The following is a 20,338-nucleotide window of genomic DNA, read 5'->3' as shown; positions in this document are numbered from 1 at the left end:
GGCCAATGGAGATTCTTTATAGAAAACTGGCAATAAAATGCTTGGAAATAAAAGAAGGAGGCTACAAAGATCTGAGAAGTAAGTGAGCAGTTGATGACTAGCAAATGTGAACTATATTTTTTTTTTTTTAGCAAAAGATAGGATAGCTTTATAATACACCTTGAGAAAATCTAATATACCTTAAGCTAGTAGAGAGAAAACAATTGAGGATGATAGTTCAGCAGAGGCTAAGAAGGTTGGAATTTCCTTTTATTTTTTTTTTCTTTTTCTTTTGTAGAGATGGAGGCCTGGCTCTGCTGCTTAGGCTGGAGTGCAGTGATGCAGTCATAGCTCATTGCAGTCTGGAACTCCTGGGCTCAGGCGATCCTGCTTCAGCCTCCTGAGTAGCTGGGATTGCTGGTGTGGCCTACTGAGCCCAGCTAGATGGTTGGGATTGAGGGAACAGACTGGGGGTGACTTGGACATGAGGAGGGCGATTCTTCCTGAGAGGGGAGAAAAAGGAGGAGGTATCAACTCAGATTATTAGGCGATGATACCTCCTTCAGTGGAGTCTTCACTGGCATATCACTTCATCTTGAAGTTGAATGGAGAAGTTCATTGCACTAAGAGGAAAAGTGAGTGCCAAACTGAGAATGCATGAAGAGCTGAGAATGGTTTGCAATATTCAATACAGGAATTGATAAAGCATACCTAAAATAATTGTCTCATTGTTTTATCTCAACTGGCAGGTTAGGTCATGAGAATTTGACCCATGGATCAGCCCGATTTTTGTGAATTGTTTTTTTTCTATTTTAGTTCTTAGCTAAGAAAATTTCTGAGAGGTGGAATGAAGGAATGGAATGTTTTAGTGTTAGAAACAGAATTGTTAAAAAGGGTGTCTGAATGAGAAGAGTAAAACCAGTTGAAAATAATTGAGTATATATAGTGTCTGTAGTACAGGCTGATGGCAAATATCAAGTTTATTATGGGGTGGTAAGCAATTCTTTGTTTCAAAAAAGTCTTTGTCTTTACAAGTGTTCTGTGGATATTTACCAGTGTCGACTACTTTATCTTCAAATTCAAATACATAATTAGATTCACACTCCAGCATGCTTCTTCAGCCCTACATGCACTTATCTTTTTTCAGAGAATTTTGTCAGACTATTGGTTCTTCTGCTTTTTTTTTTTTCTTGGGAAGGTTTTCTCCTGTGGGCTCGTTTCTGACATTATTCAGTATATAATTTCCTTTCTATCAAATCAATTTTTCCAGAGCTGAGAAAAAGCTGAACTTACTATTCTAAGAAAAGAAAGAGTTTTCCTCATTTTTTAAAAGAAAGAAAACCTAATAGCTTGGTGCCTTTTGGTGAGTGAGCTGGAAAAAGTTACAAGTATCTTTCTTTCTACATAATTATTTCCATTTGGGCATATGGTTCTTAAACAACAAACCGGTTCTGAGTCTTATCTGTTCACTGTGTGAGTTTGGTGTGGATGCACATACATCAATTCTATTAACTAATGTACAATTCTTGCTTTGAAACTGCCTAGAAAAAAGAAAATACTTGATTAAAAGAAGAAACTTTACTTGAATTAAGCTTTGAGCCAAGGAATATAAAGAAAAATTAATTCTTTTAAAACACCACAGTCCTAAACTGGAGATTGACAGAAAAAAAGTATAATCAGAATTAAATATTAAAGGTTAAGAACTGGAACCTTAATATAGTTAAGAAAAGTGTAAATAAAGTCATGGTCAAACTAAGGACCTCATATAATTGCTGGAGCTGATACACCAGTGACTTTCATATTTAACTACTCTGTTTCCACAATGTGTATTGCTTGTGGGTAGAGAAATCCTTTTCCTAGCATAATGAGATGACAATGACAATGGGAGAGGAGAAGATGGCCATGCTAAGGCCATGGATGAGGAGACTTGGTGTAAAAAAGAGATGGCTTAAGTGCAGGGCAATAAATATATATGGATATGCACATTCAATAAATCTATTTAGGTGCAACCCTAAACCTTTCCCTTGTTCACCACTGGGCTACACAGCAATTCACAAGTAGTCAAAATGTTGGATAGAAGCTGTCTTGGATGTGTCAGTTGCTGGTTGTGTGCTGAATAAAGCTACAAGGAAAGGACACTCACTCTATGCTGCTTTTGAAACCCAGGAAGATATCTTTAAACAGCAAAGTTGATGAGCTGGTGAAGGGGCCTCAGGAGGACAGTAATTTGGCTTCATGAAGGAATTGGCAGTTTTTGCTTTCACCTGCTGATTAATTTCCATACTACCCTGATTTCCAAACTTTTTTTTTTCTCTGCATACCCTATTTATGCTTCTGTTTTCCCTCTTGCAGACCTCAGATTTTGATTTCTCCTTTTGTGCTAAAAGTCTTCGTGCTCAAAGCCCACTTTAAATTTCCTCAAAAAAGATAAGATATGCATCAAGCACATAGGCAAACATTGTGTTTCAACACAATAGCCGAAACGAATTTTATCTTTTGACCCACAGATCTCCTGTGCTCATGAACTCATAGTATGCTACATTTCCCAGTGACTTATCTTTATGCAATGTTGTCTCACTGCTATGATCATTTCATGTTTGTGTCTCTTGTGTCCTTAGGGCTCAAGTCCTTATATTTTATGGCCTGCTTTCATGTTCTCAAACCACAAAGCAGTGCATCTGTATTAGTCCATTTTCACACTGCTTTAAAGAAATACCTGAGACTGGGTAATTTATAAAGAAAAGAGATTTAATTGACTCACAGTTCCACATGGCTAGGAAGGCCTCAGAAAACTTACAGTCATAGTGGAAGGCGAAGAGGAAGGAAGGACCTTCTTCGCATGGTGGCAGGAGAGAAAAGTACAAGCAGGAAAAATGCCAGATGCTTATAAACCAACAGACCTCATGAGAACTCACTCACTCTCATGAGAACAGCATGCGGAGACCACCCCCATGATCCAATCACCCCCCTCTCTCAACACATGGGGATTACAATTTGAGATGAGGTTTGGGTGGGGACACAGGGCCAAGCATATCAGTGTCACATGGTTGTACAGAGAATATGCTCAATTAATTTTTGGTGTGACAAATAACTTTTCCCATAGAAGAATTTGTACCCAAACATATTTACTCCTTGATATTTTACTTGCTGGTTTTACAAAAGATTGATGCAATGCAGTTCACTAACTCCAACATACTGAAATGGTAATCAAACTTTTGTTATGTAGTGGCTCAGTGTAGAAGGGCCGATCAGATTTAACTATTTTGTTTTGCAGGTGAGGACACAAGAATGCTTATTCAGATGACTTTAACATACAGAAGGCAGTGGAGAAAACAATGGCCAGAGCCAGAGCAAAACCCACAGAAAACTTGAGCAGGTTTGTCTTCTACTTTAAAATGTGTTGCCTGACTTCCCTTTCCCTGACTGTAGAAATTTAGTTTGTCTGAATTTTCTACAATATAAGTTTGCGGCATAGGAATAATTTCATTACTTTTGAACGTGAGTCACTTTCACACTTAATTTTTCATAAAAATGTTTTCCAGGGTTTAAAGAGAATTAGAATTTCTCATGTTTGGACTGTCTTATAGTAAAGAAGTGGAAAATAGAATTAACTGCAACGAAATGCTATGTTATGCATCACTTTAAAATTATTCATTTTTTATTTCTTTTATTGAGCCGGAGTTTTTACTCATGATTGACCTTCAGATGGTTCTGAATATTACTTTCTGCCACAGAACTGAGTAGCCTAGTGCCTGGCTTCTTAGGTTATGAAACTACAAATTGAATTGACTTTCCTGAAGCTTAAGGCTGAGGTCACTGGAGTGTCTTTTAATGGAGACTTACAAATTGAATAGTAAAACTTGCTATGTGAATGTTAATATCCGCCTGTAATCAAAGTCCATTTATGCTTTGGATCTGATAATTTTAGTGATGGCTTTATTATAAGCTTATTTTAGCAGGTGACTAATCCAGAAGAGGCAGTAGTTTTTGGCAAATTCTGATATGTAAAATAGTCAAGCAACCTAAAAGTTGCTAGTTGATGTCATACTAAGTTGATGGTTGATAAACCTCATTGAAAAATATCAAGGCAATCAGTCAATAAACATGTTATGTTTTGAATGACGTACTGGGAACACAACGATGGTTATGTATGATTGTCTATATATCACCAATATCATGTTCCTAAACACAATGGCAGTAGACAAAGTTGTGCCATTCAATGGCACCTTCCCTCACGTAGCATAAAATCTATTCTAAGAGACAAAACAAGGAAATAGTTAAATGCATAAAAATGGGAGAAGGCCATGATAGGTGGGAATATTTCAAATGATTTTTTTTTTTTTAGACAGGCCGATAATTTGGCCAAAAAGCAGGGCAAAATTTGAATTCCTTGATAGGAAAAGCGAGGTCAATCGAAGGAGATGAAATAGAATCAGGAAGTGCACAAACGGAAGTGTAAACATTATATGCCACAGGACAGAAAGAGCAAAAGCCAGAGCGGAGTAGACCATGCCTGGTGGGGTGTGGTGGGGAACAAGGCTAAAGACATAGACTGATGAAGGACTTAATAGAACTGAATATTATACCCAGTAGAGAATCAATACTGTGTATGTTCTTGAGCAATAAAATTAGATAATGACATCATTCTTCTGCAAAGATTAATCATACTGATGCACTAAAACGATTGAAAGGGAAGAGAGGTGAGAGTTGGAGAAAATAGTTTCAGATTTCCAACTGAACTACTTCTGAGACAAAGAATGGAGAGAAATGTATAAACATGAGAGACATTTTGAAGGAAGTCACATTGAGCATTATGACTTAGCTAAAGAGAATGGAAGTGAAAACGCAGCCGTATGCCAACCTTACAAACGGCCAAATATCTCTAATGAGTAATAAAATGCTCAGTGTGTTTATTTAGCTTTGCCACCTTGAATTTATTCATTAAAAGATGATGTATCAATGTCAAGCCCATATGTAGGAGGCTAGCAAATAACAGGAGAGTGCCCTCACCTGACACTACTCTCAGACCATGGAATGCATACCCATGGTGTTTTACAGAATGCCCTTCATGACTGCAAAACAGAGATTAAATCATTTTCATTATGATAGAAAGCATTGCAGTTTCCCAACGTTGATTCTTTTTCCCTTTTGCAAAACCCCTTCCTTCTTTGAGTTTCATACCATATTTCACCCCTCCTCATAGCTGTCATTTTCTAATCTTCTATTACCCTCAAAAACGTGTTGAAGCATAGATACCATAGTCATTGCTTCTTCTATGTACTGAGATCTGACAAGAGGAAGAGCTGCTGCCCCTCGGATGTCTTGAAATCCCGTATACCCCGGTATAATCACAGTCTCTCATTCTTTCAGTCTTTCTCACACCTATATTCCTCCTGACACTAAACATTTCTCAGTGACTACCAGATGCTTTTGCCTTTACCAAAACACTTATAAACTACTTATATATTCAACTTCCTCACAAACCTCCCTTGGTACCAACAAAACAAAACTTTCATCCTGAATGAATGCCAAAATCTACCATTCCTCCTTACCTATTTTAGACATAGTATGAGAATATCCATGATTGTTAGCCACAGTGGGTTCTTCAAATTCAAGAACAGGTCTAGAGTTAAAAAGTAAAGACAAATGTCTTTCACTTTTGTTATCTCAAGCCACTGGCAGAGGGGGAACAGCAAACTGCCAATTGACTAAGGTTTCTATAAATACAGTGATCTCTGCATGTTCATGTTCATGTGTGTAAGTGTGTGTGTGGGTGTGTGTGTGTGTGTGTGTGTGTGTGTGTGTGTTCCAAAGGAAGAATAAGGATTAAATGGTAGAGAAATCAAATTGCTTATTTTACTGTAAAGTAATAGTCAATATTCTGTCCTTTTCCAATTTCCCCTAAATCCTTTTACTCCTCAAGTTTCTTGAGTACAGCTCTAGCCTTATATAATATCTGATCCTTTTTCTCCTAGAATAAAAGTGTCCAGAGGCTTTCCAGATTAAGTGTCATGGTGCAATAATTACAAAGAGATTTAAGATTTCAGAACTTCACTCCTTGTTCAGAAAAATCAGCTAAATGAAAAAAATAATGATAAATTTAAAGATGTATGTCATCATATATTTGTGGATTATAGATATTTATTCCTCCCCAAAATATAAACATAAGAAAGGAACTTTAAATTGAATGTAGCATTATATTTACACATGTCTCTACCATTCTGAATATTATAATATTCTTTTACTTAAAAAAGCAAAAGTCCCAACATGGTTCCTTGATTCTCTCATCAGAAGGGATTAGCATACAAGTTTTCCTGACCTGAAAAGTAACCTTTAGCTGACAAATGCATGTTAAGGAAATGAAAAACAGCAGTGCTTCTACTCTTACCCATTTCTTCTAGTCTCTTCTGATGTAAAAATGTTTCAGCTTTCAAAAAACTATTGTTTTATATCTGCATATGTTAAGAAAAGCTTTAAATAATTAAGGTGCTTTTCTGAAGTTAGCATACATATAAATTTAAAATTTAAGGCGAAGCAATAAAGTATTCTCTTTGAATTAAAGTGAACTTGCTGAAATGATTCATTAAACCCTTAAAAATAATTCAAACTACAAGAATATATACTAATGAATATTTCCTATATAGCTTGCAAATTAAGTTGAAAAAAATCTACAAAGACATAGCTACCAATATAGGAATTCTGATAAATTATATGGATTCATGATCTTGCTATAAAAGTTCATTAACACACGACATTTATATGGTTGTATACATTTTTAGTATATAATTGGCAACCTCACAAAGCCAATGATTTCACATAGGTAGATTTTCCATTATTCTAAGTGTACCCTTTAATCTCCAGATATAAATTTATTGCAACAAAGCATTACTGAGCAAAGCAAAGAGAATATAAAGACTACCTGAAAGTTGCTGGTGCCAAAATGGAGTCATTTATTTCAATTCTAACAAAATGGAGTTGAGAGACCATGGCAGGGAGTTTTCATGTGTTTATGCCTTTATCAGGACTTTTCACAAGACATTTCTGCATGCGGACCAGTAGCAGCACTTATCACAAGAACTTCCTTAAGATTGCAATATTCCAGATAAGCCACCTACACAAGGACACTTAACTAGCAATGACTGGGTGCACCTTTGACCAAGTGCCAACACTTGGAATGATTCTCTGACCTATGAACCTTTATTTTAAAGCAACTTAAGTGGATTTATTCTTTTTGGCTTTACAAATCTTCCTTTTGCCTCTATCCCCATGATCTCCCATTGAATATTTCTATGATTGGTTACAGCATGAAATCCTAGATAGCAACTCTCTGCTATTCCCAAATAAACTAGTTTGTTCCAGAGATGACAAACTAGTTTTTTCCTGGATGACAATTGGGAATGGCTTTCTTGGAAATACCAAAGCCCCAATCACCTTGTACGTGGCTTAATGACACTAACCAAAGAAAGTCTAACTCATGAGTGGTCAAGGAGTAATGGAATAATACCAAGGAGTACTATTATTCTCTGAGTTTTAAAGGTAAGAGCTTCTTCTTTTTCATTGATACAAATTGTTTACTTTTTTTTGAGACAGTCTTATTCTGTCACTTTGGCTAGAGCTCAGTGGCATGGTCATGTTACCAGAGGAATACTAAGCTCATGTGGTAGGTTCTTGGCCTCTCTATCCCTGAAGAATGGGGAAAGGGGTTCCTGAGGCACAGTGAATTTACTGTTCACCGTGGGCCCAAAGAGCATTGCAGAAGAGCCATTTATTAGACAGAGAGAAAGAAGACAGCTCCCATGCTGTTGTGGGAGGAGATCCAGAGAAGGAATCCGTTCAGGCAGGAGCAGCTGAAGTTTTAACCCTTGAGTTATTCCCTCCCCATTCATGTTCTCATCCAATGAGAGGAGTTCTTTCAAACTTCCTCTGGAGTGACTGATCTTTGACTCTGATTCTGGATTGCTTTCTTGTTCTACAACCCTGAGTTACAGAGTCCTCTCCTCCTAGAGCTTTCAGCAGGAATTTGGGACAAAACAGCCCCACCTGACTTTCCTGCAGGCAGGAAGATCAGACAAAGAATTTTACCTGGCCCACGTGGAGGAGGTGCTTAAAGAGTCCCAGCCCCTGGAGGCAGGGAGGTGGGAAATTCCTGCATTTGAAACCTCTCCCCTAGTGGACCTGAGAAGAGAAGTTTCTTTAACACAAGCAGCTGGGACTATAGGTGCCAACCGTGATGCCCAGCGAATTTTAAAATTTTTTTGTAGAGATGAAGTCTCACTACATTCCCTAGGTTGGTCTCAAACTCCTGGCTTCAAGGCATCATCCCACCCTGGCCTCCCAAAGTACTGGAATTATAGGTGTGGGATTACAGGAGCCTGGCCAAATTATTCACTTTTAATTTAAGATATAACAGTGTTTAAAAAGCCTTGAGATATTAAACATTATAAAAAATAGGTTTACAAATATTTTTAAATCTCTCAGGTAAAAATTAAGGTGACGTACACAGAAGTGGGTAATATGAACTCCCTAGATAAAAAAGTCTGTGGTTAAATTAGAAATAAAACAGATCTTTATATTCCAGGAAAAAAGGAAGAGGTATTAATTAAATGCTGGGCTTTTAAATCGATGCTGGCTAGACATTAATATGTCCATTTTTGTAAGGGAAGTGATTGAAGCTCAAGTAACTGTCCGAAAATTATGTGGTTAGCAAGCAGGAGAACAAGATTTTTGGGTTCAGGCTTGCCTGACCCCAAACGCTATGTATCTTTTGCTACAGTTGATTTCCTTTACAACTTCTACTTTCTGTAATATATGCATTTAAAAAGTATCCAGTATATAATCTCTTAAATAATAAGCCCTTGCTGATTTATCAAATATGTCAGTAAGAGTGTAAATTAGTCCAATATTTTGGAAAAGAAAATTAGCAGTATGTAGCCAATATCTATAGAAGTAACAAAGGAAAGAGATTCTTTTAGAAACTGCCTACCCAAATAAACTGGAAGGCTAAGAATGCCGCTGGAACAACTAGAATCAGGTGCTGTGATGTCTCCACGATTCTTTTGTTCCACTTCTTTCTGCTGCTAGTCTTTGAGTTCTGGCTTTATTCTTTGAGACCTGCTTTCTCCACAAGGCTGGAGCAATGACCACTAGCAGCTCTGGGCATGCACAGTTTTTCAAGATAAAACAAAATGGGCTTTCAATCACGCTTTCTCAAGTTTTGCAATTCCCTCTTATAAAACTCTTTGGAAGGCAGTCAGAACTGGCTTGAAACAGTCCATCCCCCCAGTTACAGTCTGGGACAGAGGAAGCTGTGATTGGCTGCGCCTTAATCAGCTGTTCATCCTTCAAGTAGTTCATGATACCAGAAAAGTGTAAGTGCATGTAAAAAAGAAATAAGGCTGCTCTCATTAAACATACTTTCCTCAGAAAAAGGGAAAGTATACTTTGTTGGAAAATAAGACAATGTATCTTAATTATACTCCAATGTTTCCTCATTTGCTTAAACAATTTAAATGGATTCCGGGCATTGTGACCCAAGAAGTTCCCATTATTAGATTAAAAAAAAAAAAAAAAACAAAAAAAAAAAAAAAAAAAACACTTTTCTTAAATATTACAAAACATAACAAAGAAAAAATCAAAAGGAAAGGGAAATTCTATACATACATACAATGTCTATTTTATTGCCGCAGTCAATGATTGTTTCTACCTAGAATTCCCCTCAAACTCATAAAAACCCAATTTTTATACAGATGTTGACTCCTACAGGATCACCTCTTGTACCAGAGCCTCAAAGGTAGGATTGAATGTCTCAGGAAAATCTCATGTCACTTAGCATGGTGATTACATCAGTGATCCAGACGTAAGCCAAAAAGTGAGTGACATTCTGCTGGCCACAGGCCTCAGGTACATGGATTAATATAATTCGTGATAGTGAAATCAGAGGGAGTCTTTTTGAGGATAACAGTAAAGAGATCTTCTGAGGCTCTATGAGAGGGAATTAAGAAAAAAAATGTTCTCTGCTCTGCCACACATCTTGATTTGTGGACATGTGAAGCTGGAATTGCTAAAAGCATTTCGTAACCATGAAGGGAGCCAGTCCTGGGATTAAACCAATGCCCCTGAACTGGCACAGCTGAGGAATTACAGAGAAACAAAGCCAGCACCGCTGTGTTAAGAGAATGCAAGCTTGTCCTTCCTTTGGACAGCTACCTAAACAAACACATGTCCTTCTGATTTATCTCTGGCCTTTTCTTCTGAATTATTTTATGAAGTATCCTGAGATACATAGCTTCAATGAGGATATCATTGGAAACAACATAAGTGACCGGCCAAAGAGGAGTGAAAAATTAATGTTCAGATACTGAAAGAAATATTTTGAAGATATAAAATCTTATAATTATGGAGATTTTGTAGCAGCATTTAACTTTTTAATTGACAAATAAATCATCTGTTTTTCCTTTCATTTCCTGAGCTATCAGTCAGCATCTGGCCATAATATTAAGCATCTCCTATTCCCCTGTAAACATAGTTGAGTTTTAGTGGTCTAACATCATTGAAAATGAGATATTCCACAAAATAAGCCACTTGAATTACTGACGCTTAAAAAAAGTAAGCTAGGTATTTTGATAAGAATGTTTTTTCTGACGTGTTCAATACTTCCTGCCTTATTGGAGCAGGGTGCATAATTTAATGCTTCTCTGACAACTCAGGGTCGACATTTTGCATATCAATTGTAGTGTATAGTAAAGTAATTATCCCAGGAGACATTTGTCTCAAAGGCTATGCTTTTTAAATTCTTGGGTCAGTTTTTTGCCCTTACTTTTAAAATGATTTTGTGTGTATTATCGTTCCTCTGACATGCCCCTTTCTGTCAGGCTGTCAGCTGTCATTTCTTGCTGTTCTTTGATGGCCTGCCAATATGGTCATGCCCCCTCCTAATTTTCTGCTTCTAAATTATTCTAGATTAGAAAGCCAAATAAGCATGCTTTTTAGAATTGTATCTAAAAAAGTTTTTAGTAAGGATATTTGGCTAGTATACTAAGTTCTGAAACGGGAACATTGAGTTATTTTAGTGGGCTGCCCAAATACTGCCCAAATTTAGATAGATTCTTACCACTTGTAAATTTTAAAAGAGGTCACTTGTAAAAGGAATCTTAAACCTGATTAATCTCTCAAAATAAAGGATTATTTTGAGCAGGATTTACATTGTGTTCATTTAGATTTTGACCTGAATTAGGCGTGTTGTCAAGTGACTTGTAAATTTTAGGCCTATGATGCGTCTTAAAGCTAGGAAGCACGTTAAGTAAGATCTCATGTGATCTTCAGTTTACCAAAGGCACACAAGTGGTTTCAGTGGTGTTCCCCAGTTGACCCAGCGAAGGACAAACCTGGTCTGTTTTCAACAGAATGCTTCCAAAAGTACCCAGTTCTCCCATATAAAAATATCTAAGTAAGTCAGCTCCTTTTCTTTCATTAAAATTGCACATTTTTCTGCTACCTGGATGTTTTCAAAGAAAAGTGACTTTGAATGTGCAGTACCTTGACTTGACACTTTTAGATTGAGATTAGTTTAAATCTTAAAGGACAGTACTTAACAGAACATCAACTTAAGGATCCTAGATCATATGGAAATAATGGCTAAAATGTATACAAGGTGCTTTAAACACAATTATTTTTATCATTATTTACATGTGTCTATTTTATTTAATAACATCTTTTAGTCATTGTTCTTTGCCAGTAAGGCATATAATGTGCTGTCTCATGTAATAAAGTGTCATTTAGAAACGGAATTTTGTCACTTTGCTAACTGCAATTTGACAATTTCAATCTGAAACGCAGATTTGTAAATTAGATTAGAAAGGAAAGCTATCACTTGAAGAAATTTTATAGGTCACTTAAAAACTATATCCTTTTCCTTTTTCAAGAAGGGTGAAACTTTAATTGTCTTTGAGAAGTCCTATGGAGTTTGAGCCCTTAAATAGATGAAAAAAAGGGAGTGGGAGAGTTCTTGAACTCTCTGGTTTATAAGGAAGGTATTTGCTCCATGGGAAATTTCCCTCAGACTCAGTCCATATGGATTATCCTTTAAAATGTTTTCATCTGTTTTGTCTGGCTGCCTTCAACTGAAATGAGCCTACCCCCTGAATGTTGCTGAATTTATAGCTCTAGTAAAACAAACACTTCTGGCATTTCCTACACACAATTGGGTTTCTTAGCTGCTCGAAAGATTTGAGCTACAGTAGTTTGCTTCATTATTAAAGACATATGATGCCTGTTGTACAGATTTCCCCTTGGGCAACAGAACTGATAAAAGAATAAAGAATTTCAAGAATCTGTATCTCGAAAATAAGTCCCAAGGTATCTTTCTTTCATTTTTTTTGTAAGTTGGAGGAAAGCTTGCAAAATAATTACCATTTTTATTTAGCTTTGTACTTATTGTCAAGCTGTGGGAGATCACAGCATTTATCAGATGAAATTATGTGCCATATGAAATAAACATGTCTTATTTTAACTTTTGGCCCACATTTGGTGGTATTAATGAAATCTTCCTAAAAATGGGAATCTGAAGTCACTTCTGAAGTCATCAGAAGGTGTCGTATAATTCTAAAGGGAGCAATTGTGGCTTGCTCCTGAATGCTTTAGGCTCTTCACTTGAATACTTTTGTTATCCCAGGTAAATTTGTGTGTGTGTGTGTTCAATTGTGAAGCATTTGCATTGTAACATTTTACATCCATCGAATGCTTTAATGTCAGTTCTGTGATTCTATGACCCAAAGTCATTGTATTAAGCCTATCAAACTGCCTGGCCCTTCACAAGCAACTCTGAAGCAGAGCAAGCAAGCTGCAATGAGGTACCACATGTATGCATCTCAGTAGGAAAAGGCAATACTAATCTAGATGTGCTTCCATCTACTGGGCTGCCTGGCTTTCCACAGGTACATTATATAGCTGAGAGGCTCCTTTTGTTAGCGCAGAGGACAGCAGCTGAAGTAAAGAGGAGGTATTCACAAAGATAGGACATCTATTAGAAATCAGCCCAGAAGGAGGAGCTGGCAGTGTTCCCGAAGTGGTTTTTCAACTGCCACAGAGTCTGCCATTGACAGATGGACTTGGCTCCAAATGTTACCAGGGAGAAAAACATATTCACGAATAGCATTCGGTTACTTTAGCAATCTAAGCTGAAGGTGCTAGGGCTATACAAAGAAAGTGCTGAAGCTCTGCAGATAAGGTGCTGTGCTGCGGCTATAGCGTTACAGGGAAATTATTAGTGAATACAGAATCTTACTTTTATCTTACTAGAGATATAGTCCCCCAAATTTGCAAAAATTCCTTTGTGTCCCAGTTCTGAGTCTAGTTTTTTACTCTATAATCTTGTTTATAGTAAATGTTCAGGAAATACTTCTTAAATATAGCAACTCCAAGCTATTGTTTAATCTGCTCTATTGCATATGCATGGCCATGAAAAAAATGCGTTTCTTTAACTTAGTCTTTATCTCCAAATTTTCCTTTTGGTTAGTTCAGTTTTATAAAACTTCTCTAACTGGAAATCTGTTAAAGTAATACAATCATGTAAGTTTAAGGCTGAAGTAAACATTCGAGAGAAAATGTATATTAGCCCTTTAATTTTATAGATGAAGAAAGTATGACCTAGAGAAGTGGGATATTTTGGTAAGAGTCACAAATTTAGCTTATTGCAGAAGGCAGGACTGAAAATCAGTTCTTCTAAATCCCAATACCGTGCTTTCCACTTTTTATATAATTGGAATGTGTCCGTATTTCTTAACATATTATAGGATGAGAGAATAGCTTTGCATAATTATTCTGAAAATAATAAGCAACATTTCCGAGCATTTGTTTGATAGACAATATTGTTATATTAATTATTTCAATAAATCTTCACAATGCTATGAAGTAACTTACCCCAATTTTATGCAATTTGTATCATATATATAGGAACTACATATGCTTATTGGTACATGTAAATATTTATATGTATCTACCCACCTATCTCTACCTACCTACCTATCATCCATCTAACTGTCTTTTTGGCCACAGAATGTAAGCAGATGCAGAGCTGGTTAAACATAACTACCATATAGCCTACATAAGAAGACTCACTCTATTTCACTCAATAAACCAACAAAAATATGCAGAAGTTAAGCTTAAGCAAAAAAAAAAAAAGAAAAAAAAATCAAAATCCTGAAACTACCGCATCCTCAGAATATACAAAACCAGAATTTCAAACACAAACAGGCAAATATACAATACAAATAAACACAAGTAAGTTAATACAAACTTAGGTATTTTAACAAATTATTAAGAGTCTTTATTGTGCTAAAAACAGAGTTGCTGATTTCTCATTTGAATCTTGAAAAGTCAAGGCAAGATATAACTAAAGTGCAAAGCTTTACCACATTAAGAATGTAATCCTATTGGTCTATGTAGATTCACACATGAACAATATTTATGCAGGCACAATGATGTGAACAACCAATATGTTGAATCAGGTGCTGTGGTGTACCTCCATTTGGTGACTGGGCATGAAACATGGGTGGTTGTAACAGAAGAAACGAAGGCTTATCCTCTGGTCATCAGAGCGGGCATGTGGCAGAGACTGTCAGTAGATTGTTGAATAGTTTGAACTCGGTAGGTAAAAACTAGGGGGAGGCGAGAGAATTTGTTCTCTAATCACTGTGTTTAAACCTACTTGGTCAAATCTCCTTCCCCCAACCCTTTCCAGTTACTTTCATTTAGAAGAAAAAGTTAACTGTGGCTATCTTTAGGTATTATGTCCAGACTACTCCAATTTAAACCTGAATCATCTTGAATTCCCAGTTTCTCTCCTGAACAAGTTCAGGCTGTCCCAGGCTGGTGGGCTCAGAGACTTACAATAGAGTCTGTCCTTTCCCTTTGCCTTCAACTCTCCTACCACCCCCTACTTCTTCGGTCCTGTAAAGGGTGGAGACGTTTAGGAAATATGAATCAAAAGTCTTAGACAATTGGTGCTTTTGTAATCTAGCCACTAATGTCTTCCATGTGGCAAGTATTCACAGGGTGACTCTCTTGGGGGCCACTTTAAAGGCTTTTCTGAAGGGCCTGTGGTAATCTGCAACCTGCACAGTTGCTTGAAATGAGAAACATTCTTTCTGATGTCATCTCATGACCCAACCCCTCCTTTAACCCCCACCTGCAGCACATACTTGTTTTGCTTTTGGAGAAGCCTCTCCCACTACCCTCCATCCTGCTTAGTTTAGACTGGATGCCTTCTGCTCCTGGTATACACAATGGCTATACTGAGACTTTCCTCGTGTTCTTTCCTTGATCCTGAGTGTGGTCAGGTAGGATGCTGTGTGTTCCTAAGAACATTGTTTGCTTGAAGCACATCCTCAAAGAGCTTCCTAAGAAGGGACTGTTCAGGGTTAAATTTTCATTTCTTCCATGTCAGAAAATGTTTCTATTTCAGTCATATGCTTTATTAATCATTGTGCCGAATATAGATTTTAGGTTGAAAGCCTTTTTATTTCAGAAATTTAAATGTGGTATTTCACCAACTGCTCTATTAGAAATTTTACAGAAGAGTAAGAACGGAGATCCAAGCTCTGCTTTCCTTGGTTTTAACCTTATATCTTGCCTTCTCCTGGAACTAGCCATATTATTCACAAAAAATTCAACTTTTCCAGTCTTGTAAAACTGAGGATTACCTAATTTCAGGCATCATAGATTACTGACCACAAACAGCCACCTATGGCCTTAAGATCTTTTATTTGCTTGCTGTTCCCTACACTTAGAAAAAAATATTGTTAATGGTCAGGTGCAGTGGCTCATGCTTGTAATCCCAGCACTTTGGCTGAAGTGGGAAGATTTTTGAGCGCAGAAATTCAAGGTTATAGTGAGCTATGATTGCGCCACGTTACTTTAGCCAGGACAACAGAGTGAGATTGCCTCTGAAAAGAAAGAAAGAAAATAAAGAAGGAAGGAAAGGAAGGAGGAAGGGAAGGGAAGGGAAAGGAGAAGGGAAGGGAGGAAGGAAGGAAGGACAGATTGAATTGTTAAGCGTAACAACTTTCATTTTTTACTGAAAAATATAGACATAAGGAAATTTAAAACTCATAGGTATATAATTCAGTAAGCTTTGAAAATATATATATTCATATATCCAACACCCTAAAGTCTAGTATAACTCCCAGAAAGTTACCTTGAACCCTTCTCAAGTTAGCCCTTACCTAAAATAGGCAACCACTCTTCTGGTTTTATCACCATAGGTCAGTAGTTTTATTGTTTTCTACTCCTGCCAACTTATCTAGGTCAGAAATAGTAAAGGTGTAAGGATTTACTGCTGCCCAGCCCCCCAAAAAACATGTCTACTTAATGTAGGGTGAAGTCTTTCTATTGCCGCCCATCTTATAAACTCTGTCATATAGGGCCTACAAATCAATGCTTCCTGTTTCCTTTTCTCCTTCCCCCTAGGGAAAGCGGGTGAAATTGATGCAGGAGGGAGATTTTAATTTGAGTACGCAGAAGAACGCACCTCAATGCATTGAACCTGAAATCGAAGTAACATTATTAGGATTAGGGTTAAGGTTAAGCTAAGTGCGATGAGGTACATGATTCATAGAAACAAACTTTTCCTGAACTTCATATAAATGAGAACACACAGTAGATAGACTTTTGTGTCTGGGTTGTATTATTTGTCAGTTAAACAAAATATCTTTGATAGAAATATACTGCTGTTACATACATCAGTAATTCTGTTGATATTATTATTATTATTCCTGAAAAGTATTCTAGTGTAATGACTACTCTACACATTATTTTTCCATATATCTGCTGAGGGGCATTTAGGCTGTTTCCTGTTTGAAGCTACCTTTGAATAAAGTTACTCTAAAATTTTATGTGTAAAATTTTGTTTTTAAAAATATATTTTTCTTTTTATTTGGTAAAATTATTCTTATAATTTATTTATTATTTTTGAGACAGAGTCTTACTCTGTCACCCAGGCTGGAGTGCAATGGCATGATCTCGGCTCCCTACAACCCCCGCTTCGTGGATTCAATCGATTCTTCTGCCTTAGTCTCCTGAGTAGCTGGGATTACAGGCACCTGCCACCATGCCTGGCTAATTTTTGCATTTTCAGTAGAGACAAGGTTTCGCCATGTTGACCAGGCTGGTCTTGAGCCCCTGTGATCTGACCACCTCGGCCTGAAGTTTTTATTAATTGAGGTGAAATATAATGCATTATTACTTCATCTTTTGTGGTTAATGCTGTCGTTTTCTCTTTTTGATCTTTTCTCAGAAATTCTTGCCTACCTCAAGTTTACAGAAATATTTGTGTTGTTTTCTAGAAATGTTATAAGTTTAATGTTTAGGTCTACAGTTGTCTTAAATTACATTTTTACTATTGGGAGATAGTGGTTGAAATTACTATTTTTTTTTCATATGTTTATCCCAGTTTTCCAGGCTATTAGTTGAAAGACTTACCATCACCACTGAATGGCCTGGGTGTGACTTTGAGGGAAAGCCGAATCTATTTCTGCATTTTCTTTCTCCTTCCATTAACCTATTAGTCTGTTTTCCTACCAGTTTATTTTTGTCTTGATAATTGTAGCTTCATAGCAACAAACAAACAAGAAATGACTAAATTTTAAAAATCAAAAATAACAGTATCTTTTCCTTCATTTCTATTTTCAGATGTGTCAGATTTGGAGACACACCCTTGGTCTCTCTTTCAGAACGTCAAGTTAAAGATGTAGCTAGTCGTCTTACTGACATTCTTATACCGGCTAACCTAAAATTAGGTTAGTAGCTACAGTGGGTACATCACCAGAGTCCTAAAATGTAACAAAGTACATCTTAGCCCACTACTTTATTGTTGCATTATAAGTAATGTCAGAGATCTCCCTGGTATAGACAAATTGCTTTCTCATATTCCACTTTGACTCAGTCATTTCAAAATTTTATAATTTATCCTACCTTCAAGTATCAATTTCTATAAACATAAATCTTTAAATTTTAAGTGACATATTTCTCAGTGTAATTGTGATTACAACAAAAATCATACATACATATAAAAGGGTTATTATTCGTTCATACAATAGAAAAATCTAGGAGTAAAAGAGAGAGCTTCAGAAGGAGCTTTATCCGACGAATGTCATCAGTACTTCATCAGCCTTCCCTTGTCTCCACTACCCGCTCCCTTTATCCATCTCTTAGCTCTTTTACTCTGTATTGGCTCCATTCTTAGGTGGGCTTTCACTATGCAGAGACCCTTGGCAGGTCTTCGTTTAGCAATTTCGCTTATCTTTCCAATGATATCTGAAAGAGCCTTGGGCTTAGCTGAATGCAGTGGTGTGTGACTGTAGTTACAGCTGCTTGGGAGGCTGAGGCTTGAGGAATCCTTCAGCCTAGAAGTTTATGAGCAGCCTGGTTGCAATATGGTGAAATGTCATCTCTTAAAAAATTAAAAATTAAAAAAATTAAAAGATGATTGGGATTAACACCCTAGTTCAGTTACAATCACATGCCTGTCCCTGAACTTCTCATTATAAATCTGTTTGGATATAGATTACTTTCCACCCCTCAGAGCAAGATGGTTTGAAGCCAGATTTATCAAAATTGTTTTGTAAAGAAAAATAGAACTGTAATGTCATAAAAAGGAAAAATGTGCACTGAACAGATAAAATGTTAAATTAACTAATCATAGTGAACTAGTTATTTTTAAAAGAAGTTTTATGCCAAATAGTTTTTCCTCTATTCTTTGCCTTCTACCACACAACAGGAAAATGCCAGGTTTCTTTATGCAGCATAATTCAGTGGTTCTCTGATGTAAAAGGAATTCTGATTTTTTTGAAAACACTGAAGTCATATCACCTTTGTCCTCTCAAAATTTCCAACACATGGTAGAATATGAAACAGTGTATATATTTTGATTGTTCAGTAATGTTTCCTGGCCATTGATGAGAGATCCATGAATGCAATAGCATGATATAATCAGTACTAGTCTGGGTTTTGATAGTTTATAATGTAACTTATCTGAAGGAAATTTTAGATCAAATAATTTGCATTCTGATCACTGCAAGATGCTTCATTTTTATAGTGATTAAAAAGTCAATTTAGCTGATTTGTAAGCCTTATAAGAACTTGCTGTTAGAAACTCATCAGAGTTCTTAGGAGATGGGTCATTTTGTATGTGTAGAGATTATAGAGAGTTTAAATCTTTTTGAGGTTATATTTTAGTTTATGATGCAAATCACCTGTTGTCCACATATAAATTGACTCCAGCACTACCTCAAGGTTAAGCAAGCTTGTTTTAACATCACCTCTTGATCTCTGGACAAAATGGTTTTATATTTCAGTGGACCAATGTGACTACAACAATTCATCACTGCCCAAATAATATATCACCACCCTCATGATAATCTACGGATGATCTTCTAACACCATTGCTTTGTGAAAACATTCTGGAAAATAAAACATTATGTACTTCAATAACCAACTTTATTTAGTTTTAGGAAATTACCTTCTAACTTCATAGTCAAGTCCTGAGAGTCACAAAAAAAATTTGAAAATCATTCCAGACGGTGCATTAAAAACCCACTCTACTTGGCTAGCATTTAGCTCAGACACTGGCAAACTCAACTATTGTCTTATTACTGGTAGGATTATTTCACCTTAGCCTTTTCCAGCTTTATAACACAAAGGGGTACATGTGCAGGTTTTTTACATAGGTAATTTGTGTGTCATGGGGGTTTGGTATATAGGTAATTTTGTCACCCAAGTAATTGGCCTAATACATGATAGGTAGTTTTTCTTATCTTCACCCTCTTCTCACTCGCCACCCTCAAAGAGGCCCCGGTGTTCCCTTCTTTATGTCCATGTGTACTCAGTGTTTAGCTCCCACTTACAAGTGAAAACATGCAGCATGTGGATTTCTGTTCTTGCATTAGTTTGCCTAGGATAACGGCCTCAAGCTTCATCTTAACAATATTGATTCTTTCTATCCCTGAGCATGGAATGTTTTTTTCATTTGTTTGTGTTGTCTGTGGTTTCTTAGGGTAGTGTTTTGTGATTCTCATTGTAGAGGTCTTTCACCTCCCTGGTTAGCTGTATAACCAGGTATTTTATTCCTTTTGTGGCCGTTGTGAATGGGATTGCATTCTTGGTTTGGCTCTCAGCTTGGAAGTTATTAGTGTACAGAAATATTACTGACTTTTTAACATTGATTTTATATCGCAAAACTTTGCTGAAGTTGTTTATCAGCTCTAGGAGCCTTTGGTCAGAGTCTATGGGCTTTTCTAGGCATAGTCTTATATTATATATGAAAAGAGATAGTTTGACTTCCTCTCTTTCTATCTAGATGCCTTTT

At 36.6% G+C, this 20,338-nt stretch overlaps 1 long non-coding RNA gene across 3 annotated transcripts in view; it reads left to right on the top strand.

Moving 5' to 3' along the window:
• Positions 1–20,338, top strand: part of LOC116550971 — a 36,157-nt gene that overhangs the window by 3,003 nt on the left and 12,816 nt on the right. The window contains exons 2-3 of one of the 3 annotated variants that reach the window (XR_004268645.1): positions 3,254–3,355; positions 7,593–8,235. This is a non-coding gene — a long non-coding RNA (uncharacterized LOC116550971). Of the gene's footprint in view, positions 1–3,253; positions 5,667–7,592; positions 8,236–20,338 lie in introns of those variants that run through there. The other 2 variants (XR_004268646.1, XR_004268644.1) reach the window with 2 other exon arrangements.

This window comes from Sapajus apella, unplaced genomic scaffold, assembly GCF_009761245.1.
Source record: "Sapajus apella isolate SASKATOON/1434 unplaced genomic scaffold, GSC_monkey_1.0 scaffold8, whole genome shotgun sequence".
NCBI lineage: Eukaryota > Metazoa > Chordata > Mammalia > Primates > Cebidae > Sapajus > Sapajus apella.
Note: the sequence above shows the minus strand (reverse complement) of the source record. Positions and strands in the feature narration are given on the sequence as shown.